Consider the following 15,846-nt stretch of genomic DNA (forward strand, 5'->3'; position numbering starts at 1 on the left):
GAGATTTAGAAAGCTATTCTCCTTTTAAGCCACCATGCTTATCACACTAACACTACAATGAAGTCCTATGTTTGGGCCAGAGTCTCCTGGTGAATAATTACCTTTTCTTTAAGGATTAAATAAATCTTAAAGGCACGTGTTTAAACATACCGATGCTGAGGCCCAGCACACCCCTAGGTAGTTTACACCTAGGAGAAATCAAGTAAATCTACTTGTCATGCCTGGCTCAGGCCTGGTCAAGAACTTCAAAATAGCCTCACCAAAAGATAGTTTAATAAACAATTTATACATCTTGAAGACTGAAATAAATAATAGTAGTATCAACAACAAATGTGAGAAAAGAAAGGAAGAATGCTCATCTATTCTCAACTAATTTTTTTTTTCTCATCCCTGAGAAGTCAAAACCATGGAAGCTCAACACAATTCCTTCTTGTTATACAACATCTGGCTGGATCCTCTTTCTACTTTTTGGTAAACTCCCAGACTGCCAATAAAATTATGTTAAACAACTTAACGACTAACAGACTTTTCAAAATGAACACTCAGTGAAATTCACTTCCAACTAAATCTTTTTAAAGGGGCTTCATATAATCCAACACAATTTTTCTCAGTTACAGGGATTATACTCCACATACAATAGTGGTGGATTGACCAATAGTCAGAAACCCTATTTTCTGGTCCTGGTTTTGCTAGCTAAATCAACCCGAACCAGTGGTTAGTATTTCTGAGCTTTAGTTTCAGCATCTTTACAATGTAGTTGCAAACTAAATGAACACCCAAGACCCTATGAGTCCATGACTATGATGAATATAAAATCACAGTAATGAATTCTCTCATCTTTAATTTCTTTAAAAAAAAAAACCACACATCCACAAGTTTTAGAAACAGTATGTCAAGTCAGAGCTGTGATTTAAAATAATAAACCTACAGCTAGCTCATCTTTAAAAATTTAAAATAGAAAGAACATGAATAACTGAATTAAAAGAAAAATGTTTTGATTATTTTTACCTTCTCTCCCACACACCTTTAACAAGAAAAGAAGAAAACTTGAGGCTAGTTTCTACGACTTTTATTTCTTCTGTGAACCCTTAGGTGGAAGTGTTAAAGACTGGTGAAATAACTTTCTGTTTATCATTTGAAGTTTGTTTTATTCAACTTCTTAGATAAGCTACCCTTTCAGATGCAGCAGATGGGCAGCAGGTACAGCTGACTGTGAGCTTCATGGAATCAAAGAAAGCATACTTTCCTCCCTTCAAGAAGCTACCTCTCACAAGTAGAACTTTTAATACAAGTCTGATTTAAACGTCCTCTTATGTACTTTTCAGCGATTTCATTTATTTACTTACATGACTTTTTATTCTACAAACGCACCATAGAAATTTCCTGGTCTCCAGCAAAAGTTTCAAATATCAATTATTTAACAAAGCTTACTGTCTGGACTAGAGCTCAAAGAGAGAGAAAACAACTTCTCTGATGCCTGAAGTTACAGTTGTGCTGTTACGGACCTATTCACCTACTTTGCAATTAATTAATTAAAAAATTAATACTATCTGCTATTTAACATTTTGAAAACCCCTTCAATCCTTCACAAGATTAGGACACTACTAAACATATGAACTTGGTATTTTATTAAATTCTATTAGATGTACAATAGTCCTCGTTTTACTTAAATTGTCATTGATCCTTAAGATGCAAGGACATCTGAAACAATTCTTTAAATGTCATAACTTTCTATGCCATTTGCTGGCCCTTACTAACTTACTACTCTATTGCCTTTCCCTTTTAGTTTGTCAGCATGAACAAGACCTTTAAGATGCTGGTATGTGGCAGCACTGTTTACAATACCAACATTGAAACCATAAGGGGCCACTAAATACATTATAATATGTAATTATAGAACATGTATAGCACACATAATAGCATATATAGTATATAATTATGGTGCATACTAATCTTTTATACCATATTTATATCTATATTATATGGAGCATAACTATATTACACATTATAGCATATCAGTACAACAGAACACAATACAGTTATCAAAAATTATGGCACCAAAGAATGGTGACTGGCAGTGAAAACTTGTCTACGATACACAGCCAAGTGAAGAAAAAATGGATTATTTTTTAATGAATTAACAAAAATTAACTATTTTGTTTTAACAATGTTTATTTCTCCAGAAGATCTTTAATTGAAATTTCTAAGGATCATCACCTAATGATGAGTCAAAAGAAGTTTACCAATAATCTAGCTCATAAATAATCCAATTCCCAGATACAGTGGGAGGAGTATCAAGTACAGTAGCCATTTTTTGTTTTGGGAAAAAAATCTAAAGAATCTAAAAGAGCCACAGACCAAAAAGTTGATGGTAGTTACCTCTAGGTAGAGGAATATAAATAATTTTTCTTTTCTTTTTTTTTACTTAGCTGGATTTTCTAATTTTTCTATAAGTAAATATATTTCTTGTGTAATGTTTTTATAGTTTAAAATTAAAATAAAATTATATTCTGTATATTAGTTAAACAGAATTGGGCCAAGCGCAATGGCTCATACCTATAATCCCAGCACTTTGGGAGGCCAAGGCGGGCAGATCACCTGAGGTCAGGAGTTCAAGACCAGCCCGGCCAACATGGTGAAACCCCATCTCTACTAAAAATACAAAAATTAGCTGGGCGTGGTTGCAGGCACCTGTAATCCCAGCTACTTGGGAGGCTGAGGCAGGAGAATCGCTTGAACCCAGGAGGCAGAGGTTTAGTGAGTGGAGATTGTGCCACTGCACTCCAGCCTGAGCGACAGAGCAAGATTTGGTCTCAAAAAACAAGAAACAAAAACAAAAAAAAACCAAAAAAACCAGAATTACACTATGCAAGCCCCCATGTGGTTACTGCCACAATTGAGATGTCTGCTTAATTCAGTTTGTATTTAAAGCCTTGGACAGAAAAACACATAAACTCAAGTTTTCCAGAAATGAAACAAACAAAAAAGCACCAAACCTACTCAACCACCTCTGGAGAAAGGGGAGTCCACTGCCCACTATACATTACTGCCATAGTTCATCTCTCCCAACCTGAGATCAAGAAGTACACTGGCAAAGTGGAGGAAAAAAGGTGTGATTAAAAACCAAAATGGATTAAAGGGTAGAAAGAGGGTGAATTGTTGTGTTTTTTTCCTACTGCTTTACCATAACACCAAATACTTGGAGAAGGAGTTGTAAAACTCAGCATTAAGAGATGGTGGTTTGTCCTATGACGGGAATTTATATCAACAAAATGCCTTACAAGCCAGGTAGGGTGGTGTGTGCCTGTAATCCCAGCTACTCAGGAGGCTGAGGCAGGAAAATCAGTTGAGACCAAGAATTCAAGACCAGCCTGGGCAATATAGCAAGACTCCATATCAAAAAAAAAAAGCCTTATATTCATGAGTTATTTCTCTAGCATGCTCAAGATTCAAACAGAATCAAAGTTCACACAAAGTTCCCTCTAAACTGGGACTCCCCTGAAACCTTCTAAACTCAAGATTTCATTTAAATATAACACAGCCACCTTCAGTTAGTTAGCTGATCCCAATAACGTAAGAGTAGCTTGGGAAACACCTACTGAACATCACAAGGACTGCTGTAATATTTTACATTGAATATTTTCTGATGGAATCTACCATTCCTTCTGACAAGGGCTACTCAGTCTAACAGCACCAGCAAGGCCACATTCAGCTTCAGGGGGCCTCCTGGCCTGTGATGCCTCCAGTCCTTTCTATCATATGCTATCTGAGTATACAATTGTCTCCTTCACTGAAAATGAGCATGGCATTGTACCATGACTGAACCCTTAATATAAAGTATATTTAAGTAAGCTCACCCTTTATGTAATAACTGTGGTCTCACATTTATACTACATAAATAAAATCTATTCTTTGAATTATTATGTAAAGCAAACTTTCCCAATTAATGGAAGCCTTAAAAATTTTTTTAGAATGCAGGTACTCTCCATGTCCCCCCACCCCCCACTTTAGCTACTTTTATACATTTATATTTTCTTACATCAGGTTTTAAGAGTGGACCATACTTGTATTTTGACAAGGCTGGCAGCTTCTGATTAGAGATAGAATGTGTACATGAATACAGACAGAAATTTTAACAGGCAGCACATAATATTTGTTCTATAAGAGCTATTTAGACACAACCTAAATATGCTTGAGAAATTGGTCCACTTGAAAGCTCATGTTGAAATTGGAAAATTCTTCTTTCATTTAAGAGATAACCAAGTGAAGAAACAAACAAGAAAAGGCACTCTCCTTATGAGAAAAGGATTCTAATGGTCCCTGCTGGGTAAGGTATATGCGTGATGCTTAGCATTCGAAAGCGTGTCTCTGAAATATGATAAAGCTCTGGACCTAATCTCATCTAATGGTAAATTTCTGCCAGAGTTGCGGAAATTGTGGGTAACTGTTTAGATGAGCCATCTCAAGCCCTACTAATGCCCTCAATTTCTCCTTTCTTCCTTTGCTCAGGCTTTAGGGGTTCAATCTACTTATATTCCCTGAACATTTCCTCACCCACTCTATCCCCTGGACTACGGAATGAGAGGCTATCTCTCCAGCGACCTCTTTTCTTATTGCCCTTAGAGACAAATAAACCTGGGCCAAGTTACCAAACTACCTAACTTTACTTCTCTGTAAAATGGGAATAGTATTAGTACTTAACTCAGAGATTAGGATATGAATACCAAATCCTCAGACTAGCATGATACATACTTAGCATTATGTGTCAGCCATATGCTTGCATTATCATTAGTATTAAGTAGAACGTTTGATTTACAAGCACTACGTATTACTATCACTATTATTATTTGATTGTTAACTGTTATATAAAGTGAAAATAACAACATGAAATCTTCTACTTTAGAAATCTTACAAAAATCTTGCATTCATGGCTCCTGAAAGCACCATCGCCAAAACTTCCATTTTGAGTTGGCTCAAAATGGCTCCTCTATTTTTCTCATATCTGTTCCTCTCTTGTGTCTTTCTCTCACCTAGCCTCATTTATTCAAACTCTGTTGTTCCCTTATGGCCTAACTTAAATGGGCCCTCCTTCACAAAGCTTTCTATGAAGCCCACCTTCTAACATAGTAATAACTTACCATTTTTATATTACATTGTTCTGTTTTTGTGTCTCTCCCCAATTAGAATGTAAGCTTCATGAGGATAGGAATAACTGCACTTTGTTAGTGGATGAATCCTTGTGCCTAGAATAGTACCTGGCATATAGATTATCAATAAAAATTGTTGAATAATTAGTATTCAATCTGGCCTATGTCAGACTTGTTAGATTAATAAATCCTTATCTGTTTAAGCCACCATAGTTGTGTATTCTGTTACTTAAAGCTGAAGACATTCCTGATGTTAAAGCATTATAGAATATGCATAGAATATTTGTTATTATCCCCATCATTGTTACTACTGTTATGAATTAACCAGCATTTATTATGTGCTTACTATGTGCTAGGCATGATGTTCAGTATTTTTAGCACATTGCTAAATAAGCATCATCTTTTTTAACCTTTACAGTAATTTCTGAAGTACATACCAATTTTACAGATGAAGAAACTGAGGCTCAGAAAAGCTGAACAGTTTGCTCAAGGTAACAAAACTAGGAAATGACTGGCACAAACTATAAATGCAAATTTCTGGCTCCAGTGCCTATACTCTTACCTAGTATGCTGTACTGCCATGTCTGTGAAATATACGTAGAAGCATTTTCCTCTTAAAATAACTATAAGCTCTACAAGCCAGAAATCCTGTTCTCCAAGCCATGGTATCCACTAAGCAATTAATATATTGGGCCCTCAAGTAGCTGCTCAGTAAATATTTGTTACAGAGATAAACAAGTGAATACCAATCCTGCTCTGGGAATCTGAGTTTTTATAAAAATGAGACATGAATATACACTGTTAAAAAATTAATTTACTATATTCTCAAGTATGTGCCCCTAGTTTCTCTTGATTGCAGGAATTTTTCATTCTGTTTTGGTTATATTTGTCACTCAGGCATCTGGAATCAAAATATCATCTCTGCTATGGTCTGAATGTTTGTGTTCCTCCAAAATTCATAGTTGAAACCCTAATCCGCAAAGTGATGGTACTAGGAGGGGGCATTTGTGGATGGTTGGATCGCGAGGACACAGCCCTCATGAATGGGATCAGTACTCTTTTGGAGGTCTGAGAGAGCTCATTTGCCCCCTCTGCCATGAGAGGACACAGTGAGAAAGTACCATCTGTGAACCAGGAAACAGTCCCTGGCCATATACCAAATCTTCCAGGAACTTGATCTTGGACTTCACAGTCTTCAGAACTGTGAGAAATAAATTTCTGTTGTTCATAAGCCACCTGGTTTATGGTATTTTGTTTTAGCAGCCCAAACAGGTTAAAACAGTCTCCTAACAAATTAAATAACTGGTGCTCTATGTATTTAAAGATAACGATGGATTTATTTTCAATAAATGGCTTTCTGCCACATATGGTAACCCCTAGGCCCTTAGGCAGCTATTTTTTTATGCAAAATATTTTATGCCAGTCCCTTGTTGGGTAAGACAAGTAAATAAATGAAAACACACAAACACACACACATCCACACACACACACACACACACACAGAGCATACACATAAATACATAAAAACATATATGGAGAAGGCAGTCAAAAACTGACTGGACCCATGAAGAGAATCCCCAATGCATGCAATTCTCTTTTCCTTGCCTTCAGCTTAGTGATCTATAATAGCTTCCCATATCAGACAATAAGTAGAGATGTGTAAGCAGATGCAGATAGATGAATGAACTGGGTGATCTGAAAATCTGTGAATTGAAGCATCTAATACATGAATTGAAATTAAAAAAAAAAAAATTCTCCTCCTCCAAACAGTTGTATGAACAAATCAAAAGGAAAAGAAGAGTTGGAGGGAAAATGAGACAAAGAACAAATCTGGTCTATGTGACACATTTATAAAACTGATGGCCTGTCAGCAAGACACCAGTGAATATTTTTGCAGGATAAAAATGGCAACGCAGGTCTAAAAATAAACCACTGCGCTGCAGACCTGTCTGGTTCAGCTACACCACTGGAATATAAACATCCTCACTAGTACATTTTGACTCAAGGTTTCACAAAGAAGGAAAAACTGAACATTTTGTTAGTAAGACAAGATATTTCACATGGTTATAAATCAGTTATGTTCTCTATATAATATACATTGAATTTAAGTGTAATGATTTTTATTTTCTAAAAAAGGTAAAATAAATGGTAATGGCAATATGCCACTAACATTTTATAAAAGGCTATTTCCTCCCAAGCCAATTATAATAAAATAAGAGTGGTATTATCATCATCTCATGATAATATGATAATATCCTAAAATAGGAATTTAAAAGTAAAATTACAAATTATTTCTAAGCTGACTTGAATGGCAGATCTAGTCAAAATGCTATCTCCAAATGGCTCTTGAAAAGGGGTGAAAACGCTATTATCTCATTTTGCATCCAAATTTACAATAAAAGCTACTGTCTAAAATGCAAAAGTGAATTTACTATCCTTTACAAGTAGCACTTTAATTCATCAAATCCATTCACCTTATTCAATCTTGCCTTATGTTACGATTCTGGTCTTAGCTAAATAGTGATTTCAATTCTAAGAGTTACAAACCTCTGGAAGGTTCTCCTAGAACATTCTGATTACTATCATGCCACCTTTTTTTAATAGTAAAAATGAATTAATTCTCCATAACAATAAAATGTGAATAATAAATTACACTTGATCCTTTATGACCACACTGAATTGGAATAAATAGAAAATTCAAAATGACCATTCTGCTTCCACCCGTGGCCACTAGTCTATTCACAGCACAGCAGCCAGGGGTATATCTGCAAAAAGTAAATGACATCACATCACTTCCCCTGTTCAATTCCTTCAGTGACTTCCCATTACTCAAAATAGCACACCACCATGGCAGGTGAATTCTTAATTTTTTTTTTCTTGTTGCCCAGGCTGGAGTGCAATGGCGCAGTCTCGGCTTACTGCAACCTCTGCCTCCCGGGTTCAAGCAATTCTCCTGCCTCAGTCTCCCAAGTAGCTGGGATTACAGGCACCTGCCACCACTCCCAGCTAGTACTTTTGTATTTTTAGTAGAGATGGGGTTTCACCATGTTGGCCAGGCTGGTCTCTAACTCCTGGCCTCAAGTGATCTGCCCATCTTGGCCTCCCAAAGTGCTGGGATTACAGGCGTGAGCCACCACACCTGGCCAATTCTTAAGTTTTTGGAAGAGACAAGAGCTCACTATGTTGGCCAGGCTGGTCTTGAACCCCTGTCCTAAAGCAATCCTTCCGCTTCAGCCTCCCGATGTGCTGGGATTATAGATGTGAGCCACAGTGACTAGTCTCCTTGCCTAATTCTTGACGGCAGATAGCTACACGTTAAAATATAAATACATCCTCCAATATACATCTGTATACTTCCTCCATTGCAGTTGGTATGCCATCCAAGTAATGGCAAAGTCTTCTAATGAAGAGGAAAAAAAAAACACATATAAAGAACTGTAAGATAAAAACAATTTCACTTTAGGAGTTTTCATTTTCAACTATATTTTTGCAGTAGGGTCATAAAGTTAATAATGGTCAAGAGAAAACTCTCAATTCCCACTTCGAGCTTGCTCCTCTGTTAGAACTCCCCATGGGACCAACCATTTATTCAGTTGCTCAAGCCAAAAGCCTCAAAGTTGGCTTTGATTCCTCCCATTCCCATATCCCATATTCAATCATCCATAAGACCTGTCTAATACATACCACGTATGACCACTTCTCACTCCTAAAAGTACCACGCCCTGGTTCAAGAACCCATCATTTATACCTCCCCTAGATGACTGCAAGCCGCCTTAACAACATCCTCTTCCACGCTTTGCCACTAGTCTATTTACCACACAGCAGCTACAGACATCTTTGCAAAAAGTAAATGACATCACAGCCTTAGCCTTGTTCAATTCCTTCAATGACTTCCCATTACTCAGAATAAGATCTCAAGTTTTTTTATGTCCTACAGGATATTTCATGACCTCGTTCATGCCCCTCTTCTAATACCATTTTCTCCTCTTATACTCTCAGCTTTGCCTTTCCTCAAACACCCCAAGCCCAGGCCCACCCATGGGTCATTTCACTTGCTTTTTCCTCTGCCTGGAACATTCTTTTTCTCCGTCTGGGAGACTCCGTCACCCAGGCTGGAGTGCAGTGGTGCGATCTTGGCTCACTGCAACCTCTGCCTCCCAGGTTCAAGCGATTCTCCTGGCTTAGCCTCCCAAGTAGCTGGGACTACAGGCACCTGCCACCACACCCAGCTAATGTTTTTGTGTTTTTAGTAGAGATGGGGTTTCACCATGTTAGCCAGGATGGTCTCGATCTCCTGACCTCGTGATCCGCCCACCTCGGCCTCCAAACGTGCTGAGATTACAGGCATCAGCCACCACGCTCAGCCTGCCTGGAACACTCTTACTCCATGTTTGGCTCCTTCTCACACTAAGGCCACTCAATGTCATGTCTTCAGAGAGGGCTTCCTGACCACCATATCTAAAATATCCCCACCCCAACTACCTATTTACTAGTTACTTTCTATCCCAGATTCTTGCTTTATTCCACTTCCATGTGCAATTACATTATTTATCTAGTGTTATTGTCCATCTTCCCATACTTGAATGTAAGCTCTATGACTGTCTTGCTCATCACCGTATTCCCTTAAAAAAACTAACATATAAATTAATAATCTACAGCAGCAAAAACTGCAAACTCAATACCTATAGGAGCCAAGAGGTCATGAAAGTGAGTATATCAGGCAATTTCCAGCTAATATGGAAATGAAGGCCCAACACAAAAACAGCTTACTATTTTTCAAGAGAGACCTGATATACAACCTTCTAGATAAAATCTTCCAATTGTTTGATGATAAATTATGTTGTTTTCTTTTCATTAAAACTCTATCCAAGCCAAATATACCATATCTGTGAGCCAGATACATACACAGGCAACCACTTGTTAACTTCTCACCTATAGTAAATCTTCCAAGTTTAAACTTACTAGGTGCAATATTATTCTATAGATGACTATAAGTCATCCCATTCTACATGTTCTTTTGCAACGTGAATTTGCCATTCCTTCCATCAAGAGATGGAATCTATTTTCCCTTCCTCGGATATGTGACTTGCTTTGATTGACTTGCTTAAGGGAAGTGTCAAACAGCCTAAAATATGCAGCATTGGTTTTGGGACCTGATGGCAGGCAGAGGCTGAAAAAGTGGAAAGTCAGTTGTTAGCAAAGGCCAGAAGAGCCATGAGAAAATTGCTATTAGATGCAGGAGAGAGAGTGACTCATGTTACACAGTGGTGGAATGTTTGGCAAGACTGTTGTCTGCAATAATATTTACCTAATTTAACAATTACATAAGATAGAATATTTACCTAATTAACTTATCTACTGGCTAAACATATTTCCAGGTAGAACACTGAAAGTAGTACCAATTGGCTTCTTTCAGCTGCATATGATAAAGTATGGGGAAGAGAGAAATAAACTAAAGAAGGACCTGTTTAATTTTTAAGCAGAATTTAGAGGAAGTAAAGAGGGCCCAAAACAGTCTCTACAACTGGCGAAAGATCTGAAATTTAAAAATGGTCTCTGGGGAGATATCAAATCAGAGGTTTGTCCATAAGATCTTTTGTTGAGACCTTGAAAATACAGACCCTTCTCATCTATACAAACGGACTTCTAAGAACCTTAATGACCTTTTTCTTCAATAGACAGATCCAAAGTAAAGACAGTTCTGTCCTGGAAAGGAATTATAAATGTGGCTTTTGGGACATAGAATCAATCCCTAATAACATTCATAGAAAACTCTCAAAGTTTTAAAGAAAACTACAGTACTAAAAGTACCACCAGTTTGGACTAAAAGAGAAACAGTTCAAAATGGGAGAAATAAAATATCTGTGGGTTCCCAACTTCACATAGGTAAGAAGCAGGTTGAAAAGCTACTCAGCTACAAATATGACCTATTTCTTATGAAAAAGAAAAAAGGAAGAGAAAGCCAAGAGCCCAAAGGGTAGAGCTAATAGTCTTACAAAACAATGTATTAGGGAACAACTCTCAAGGAGCAGAACTGGGCACTATTCAAGGTGTATATATATATATATATATATATATTTCTTTTTTTTTTTTTCTGAAGTCCTTGTCCTTTATTGTGCAAGGAGTGAAGGAAGCAGACAGACCAGTTGGACCATAGTAGATGGGTGTATGAGGACAAACTGCTACCTGAAAGCCAGCCAACCCACACTTGCCTGAAATGGATGCTAATACCCTTCAAACTCTGGGCATTGGTTTCACACACAGCCTCTTCCAGGGATAAAAGGGGTTCTTCTAAAGCTTCTTTTTGCCCTCAACCATGGAGGCAAGTTCTGAGTTCTGGTTTTCCTAGGACGCTAAGTCTAGTCACATAGATCTCTGGAGTGATCAAACATGGTGGAGTGGCAGGGTGAGTATTCCAAAAGCATAAGTAAAACAGGAGTCTTGACCAAGCCCTGTTACAATGTCAATGCCTGTGTATGGCCTCCCAGCCCAACCAGAAATTGACAAAGGCATGTATATGGTGAAAAGATATATATATATATATTTAGAATTAGCCATGTGGACTCAGTTTAGATGATCCCAATTTTGTTGGCAACATCCAAAGCATTGTAATCAGGAGCCAGTCAAACACACGCTTTCTTCTCTCCATCAGGCTGAATCAGGGTGTTGCCTTGGCCACATCAATGTCATAGAGCTTCTTCACAGCCTTTTTGATCTCGTGCTTGTTGGCTTTAACATCCACAATGAACACAAGTGTGTTGTTGTCTTCTGTCTTCTTCATGGCAGACTCAGTGGTCAGTGGAAACTTGATGACAGCAGAGTCAAGCTTGTTTCTCCTGGGGGTGCTTTTCCGAGGATATTTGGGCTGCCTCCGGAGTTGCGGTGTCTTGGGCCACCGGAAGGCAGGTGACATGCGGGTCTTCTTTTTTTTGTGGCTGTGAACACCTTTCAACACTGCCTTCTTGGCCTTTAAAGCCTTTGCTCTGGCTTCAGCTTTAGGAGGGGCAGGAGCTTCCTTCTTTGCTTTCGGCGCCATCTTGTGAAAAGGCTATTCAAGGTACATTTTTGATACATGGGGTAAGAGACATGTGCCCAGATGAATTTCAAAATTGCTATGGAACAGTGCTTCCAATTCTTCCTCTTTTTAAATGAGAGCATCTACGACAGTTTTCTTGCCCCTGTCTCACCACTGTATATTGGATGGGGGATGGGAGACAGAGGCAGGTAACTTGTATTTTCATTCACAGATTTCTAGGTCTAAAGAAGCTGTACTGGAGCAGCTGTGCCTAAGAAATCTCATATGCATCTGGACTTTAGCTAGATGAAAAGATACTGGACTCCAGGTTGATGCCATAATGGGATAAGACTTCTAAGAGAGGAGTAGGTATATTCTGCACGTGGAAGAAATGTGAATTGTTATGTTCAGAAGGCAGACTGTAGCAGACTATTTCCAAAGATAGCTGCAACAATACCTTCCATCTCATGCCACTTTGCTGTAGGAACTTGACATTCTCCAATCAAAAAGTAGAATCTTTTCCCTTCCACTTAAATCTGAGCTGGTCCTGTGACTTGCTTTGACCAACATAATTCAGTAGAACTGGCCAGGCGCAGTGGCTCATGCCCGTAATCCCAACACTTGAGGAGGCCAAGGTGGGTGGATTGCTTGAGGCCAGGAGTTTGAGACCAGCCTGAGCAACATGGCAAAATTCCATCTCTACTAAAAATACAAAAATAAGCTGAGTATGGTGGCACATGCCTGTAATCCCAGCTTGTTGGGAGGCTGAGGTATGAGAATTGCTTAAACCCAGGAGGTGGAGGTTGCAATGAGCCATGCTGCACTCCAGCCTGGGCGACAGAGCAAGACTCTGTCTCAAAAAAAAAAAAAAAAAATGTGTCATAACTGACAGTGTATAACTTTCAGATCAAGGCCTTAAGATACCTTACAACTTCTGTTTTCACCTTAGAACAATCTCAGTACCATGTAAGGAAGCTCAACCTAGTCTAGTAAATAATGAGAGACCACATGGAAGAAAACTGAGGCTTCCTTGGTAACAACTAGTATCAAGGCCCCAGACATGGAGGTGAGGCCATCATGAACCCTCTACCCCCAGCCATTACCATGTGGAATAGAAAAAACTTATCTCCAATAAGCCCTGCCCAAACTCCAGATCCACAAAATCATAAGCAATAATTTTTTTTAATCACTAAGTTTTAGGATAGTTTGTTATATAGCAATATGTATCTGAGACACTGGAGAAAAGCCCAATCTGAATAATGGAAATGAGTGAATTCTTGAGTTTTTAAAAAACACATTTCTAATATGGTTTAAGCATCCACAGTGACTTTTAGGATAATAGCCTAGGATTCATTCCTTCATATACCAAATATTTACTGAGCTTCTAACATATGTCAGGTACTGTTCTAGGCCCTGAGAAAACAGTGAATTAAAGTCCTTATGGAATTGATATTCCAGTAAGAGGAACAAAAACAGGCCTCTAAGGATCTGCTTTAATAAGTAAGATGATTTCTTATTAGCACATCAATATTGTAAGTTAGTGTTTGCCAAATAACTAAATCTAGTCTTAACTTTCTCCTTGAAATCGTTACTTGGATGCTTTATCACTGTACCAGGAGCTATTTTTAGCCCAGCTTTTTTTCAGACTGAGCTAGAAAAAAAGCAAGGTCAAAATGATATAAGACCGCTGTAAATTTTGTGCACGTGAATATTCAGGTACCTTCTATTTACTAAATTTATTCTGATTTAGAACACTAGCACCTTCACAACTTTACTCCTGACATATCCCCTTCTGGGGCACCTTTCCCCGGCCTCCTTCACCTGGGAAACTCCTGACTCCCTCAGGTCTCACCACCATGCCAGATGTTTCTCTTTCTTCTTCCACTGCATCCTATGCATATATATATATATATATATATATGTATATATATATATACATATATATATATGTATATATATATATATGTATATATATATATACATATATATATATATATATATATCTCATCCTACTGAGTACAGTATAATTTATTGTTTCTTTAATTGTCCCAACTAGATTGTTAATTCCTCCAGGAGAGGAACTATTCTTTCATTCCTAACATAGAAATCTACATGAATAGTAAGGTAATCAATAGTAAGTGATCAATAAGTGTTTGCAAAATGAATGAGCCTTAAAACCTTGATTAAATCATGGTGCTCTTGTCTGTAGAATGGGGCTAATATTCCAAGGAGAAGATGAAATTGCAACTGCCTGGCAAATTATAAAGCATTATTCAAGTGTTTTATCATTATTTACCAGACGTAAGCACAAATTGCGTCTTTATAATACCCAAGTTTACCCTCAAAGTAGGAAGACTTGTTATACTTAAGGACATTCAGAAAAGCATACCAACTTTCAAATAAAATTCCTACGCAGTAGATGTAAGTTCTGGTTTGTGGTTGCTTTTGTTTTGTTTTCATCAGTCCCTCCATTTTGCAGTCACCTATTATATGCTATCTGCATTTTAACTCAAAAGCACAAAAGAAAACCTTCAGGGTTTGAGACATATCCAAAGAGCAAATGCAACTGAATCTATGGGTTTGTTAAAAAATCAGAGGATTTTTAAAATTAAGTTAAGTTTCAGGTTTAACCTAAACTTAACTTAGTTTTCAGAACACAATTCCTCTTCTTTTCACATAAATGTGGCTATTTGAAAATAAGGTGCTTGCATGTTATAGTACCTCAGGCAGGATTATAAAAGTTCAAAGGACTAAACAGATACACATATGCACCATCAGAGTCATAATTCAGTCCCAGATACATCTATCACCTAGCAGGAGGACTTAAAATCAATGCAGTCCAACATGGTAGCCACTAGATACATGTTGCTATTAATTTCATTTTTAATTAAAATGAAACAAAATTAAAAATTCAGTTCATCAGTCACACTGGCCACATTTCAAGCTCTCAATAGCTGGTGACTAGATGGATTCACAGCCGAATTCTACCAGAGGTACAAGGAGAAGCTGGTACCATTCCTTCTGAAACTATTCCAATCAATAGAAAAAGAGGGAATCCTCCCTAACACATTTTATGAGGACAGCATCATCCTGATACCAAAGCCTGCCAGAGACACAACAAAAAAAGAGAATTTTAGGCCAATATCCCTGATGAACATCGATGCAAAAATCCTCAATAAAATACTGCAAACAGAATCCAGCAGCACATCAAAAAGCTTATCCACCATGATCAAGTGGGCTTCATCCCTGGGATGCAAGGCTGGTTCAACATACCCAAATCAATAAACATAATCCAGCATATAAACAGAACCAAAGACAAAAACCATACGATTATCTCAATAGATGCAGAAAAGGCCTTTGACAAAATTGAACAACCCTTCATGCTAAAAACTCTCAATAAATTAGGTATTGATGGGACGTATCTCAAAATAATAACGGCTATCTATGACAAACCCACAGCCAATATCACACTGAATGGGCAAAAACTGGAAGCATTCTCTTTGAAAACTGGCACAAGACAGGGATGCCCTCTCTCACCACTCTTATTCAACATAGTGTTGGAAGTTCTGGCCAGGGCAATCAGACAGCAGAAAGAAATAAAGGATATTCAATTAGGAAAAGAGGAAGTCAAATTGTCTCTGTTTGCAGATGACATGATTGTGCATCTAGAATACCCCATTGTCT

The 15,846-nt window shown here is 37.8% G+C and overlaps 1 protein-coding gene and 1 pseudogene across 3 annotated transcripts in view; both read right to left on the bottom strand.

Annotated features, from left to right (window-relative positions):
* The window catches only part of HSD17B12 (hydroxysteroid 17-beta dehydrogenase 12), a 163,842-nt gene that overhangs the window by 118,168 nt on the left and 29,828 nt on the right, over positions 1-15,846 (bottom strand). The window lies entirely within an intron of this gene.
* Positions 11,276-14,177, bottom strand: LOC129484213 (large ribosomal subunit protein uL23-like; annotated as a pseudogene).

This window comes from Symphalangus syndactylus, chromosome 6 (genome assembly GCF_028878055.3).
Source record: "Symphalangus syndactylus isolate Jambi chromosome 6, NHGRI_mSymSyn1-v2.1_pri, whole genome shotgun sequence".
Classification (NCBI taxonomy): Eukaryota; Metazoa; Chordata; class Mammalia; order Primates; family Hylobatidae; genus Symphalangus; species Symphalangus syndactylus.